The sequence below is a fragment of the Lycium barbarum genome, chromosome 1 (genome assembly GCF_019175385.1).
Source record: "Lycium barbarum isolate Lr01 chromosome 1, ASM1917538v2, whole genome shotgun sequence".
NCBI lineage: Eukaryota > Viridiplantae > Streptophyta > Magnoliopsida > Solanales > Solanaceae > Lycium > Lycium barbarum.
The window spans coordinates 166,342,954-166,345,098 of NC_083337.1; the positions used below are offsets into that span (position 1 = coordinate 166,342,954).

The 2,145-nt window shown below is 28.1% G+C and overlaps 1 non-coding gene across 1 annotated transcript; it reads right to left on the reverse strand.

Annotated features, from left to right (window-relative positions):
• Positions 1–1,249: 1,249 nt before the first annotated feature.
• On the reverse strand, positions 1,250–1,334 carry LOC132619445 (small nucleolar RNA snoR8a). Its single transcript, XR_009574720.1, has one exon. It is a non-coding gene; the product is annotated as a small nucleolar RNA snoR8a (small nucleolar RNA).
• Positions 1,335–2,145: the final 811 nt, after the last annotated feature.

The following is a 2,145-nucleotide window of genomic DNA, read 5'->3' on the forward strand; positions in this document are numbered from 1 at the left end:
AATTGAGATAATTCAATGTTTCAATTAAAGTCAATCAGAGTATTGACTACTTGTTACATCTTCTTTTAAAAAAATGATTGAATTAAATCAAAAGTTGCTAATTGTTACTCAATCCTATATAATACTTAGCTAAATTGAAGCAATTAAATGTTTCAATTAAAGTCAACCATAGTGTTGACTAATTGTTACATCTATTTTTTTTAAATGATTTAATTAAATCAAAAGTGGCTAATTGTTACTTAATCCTATATAATACTTAGCTACAGTGAAGCAACTCAATGTTTCAATTAAAGGCGACCTCAATGTTGACTACTTGTGACATCCACTATTTTTGTTTAGATTGATTGAATTAGTTCTAAACTTACTAATTGTTACTCAATTCTATTTAATATTTAAATAATTGAGTTAATTCAATGTTTCAATTAAAGTCAGCCATAGTATTGACTACTTGTTACATCTATTTATTTTTTTTAAAAAATTTGATTGAATTAAATCGAAAGTTGCTAATTGTTACACAATCCTATATAACGCTTAGCTAAATTGAAGGAATTCAATATTCAATCATAGTGGTGACTACTTATCACATCCATTATTTTATTGATGGAATTAGATCTAAACTTACTAATTGCTACCCAATTCTATATAATATGTACTTAGATAAATTGAGATAATTCAATGTTTCAATTAATGGAAAAGGGTCAAATTTGCCCTTATACTCTCACAAAAATGCTATATTTGCCCTTCGTTATACTTTTTAAAGATATTTGCCTTTATCATCCTACTTTAGGGCCATATTTGCCCTTTTACTCTACAAAAAAAACCATGTTTATCTTTACTCCGTTAAATCCCCATGTCCCACCTTAATATTCATAGGTGGCGCTTACATGACTTTTTTCGATTAAATTACTCACCCATAAACTTTTAAAAAATTAAGACCCAGCTATTTTCTTTTCTTTACTTTTTTTTTTCCCTTCTTTCTCTTTTCATTAACCATCCAAAGCTTCAAAGCTTTTCTTTCATGATAGTTATTTTTTTTTCTTCAAAATTTTCAATACTCTGAATTATAGGCATAAAACTAAATAAAGTATTTTATGGACAAGATCAGCAACGAGAACTACCCATTAACATACTGATCTTGCAGCCAAAATTAAACACTAAATATCACACATGGTAAATTGCATATCAATTGCTACCACTGAAGTAAATGGGTACCGATACGTAGGAAAAAGAAAGGCAAAATGTAGGTGAGTGCTCTTCGATGGTTGTAAAAGGGTCTATCATGCAGTGACAACAATATTCAGAACGAGGAATTATTTTATAATTTCTTAGCCACTGAATTGAGTTTGAGTTTCTTCAACATATCAATAATATGATAATTATCCTATTTATTCAATGAAGACATTTTTAGAGTATTTTAAAAAAAAATAAGCATGCAAAAATTTATCTATTCAATGAATTGGAAAGAAAAACAATAATTAGATTAAGTAGAGAGAGTGTGAAATTCAATACATTGAGAAGAAAAACAATAATTACCTTGAGGAGAGAGAGAGTGAAATTTGAATTTCATCTCTTCTTTTTTCACATAAGGATAGTTTTGGTATAGAAAAAGTAGTAAGTGACTATTATGCCCTTAAAAGTCGTGTGAAGTTACTTTAATGCCCCAATTTATGCCAATTTGTGTCAAAATGAGTTATGCCAAATATAATTTTTTATATTTTAAATGCTGCTTATAACAAAAAGGACGCCCACAAAACAGACCCCAAGTAACAATCCATACTTTAAAGACAACTGCTCTAAACAAGAAGGGAAATGAGCTAAACTACCACACTAATTTGGCCACACCTAAAAAAAGATCACCATAACCTTTACTTGTAGAATTTTTGCTACCAGCAATTTTCCACCAATAATTTTCCCTTCAAAACACACTAGTAAATACATTAACTTATGCTTATTCAAGTCAAAATATTTTGTAGATTTCAAGGAGAAATAAATAGAAAAATTTGAAATAACATAATGTATAGAATGTTCTTCTTGCTTGATCCTTTTCGCCAACTTTAATCAAAGAAAAATTATCATTATTAAAATAATTAGCTCATTTTTTAAATATTGTTATCTCCTAGCACTTAAAATAATTGGAGGTAATAT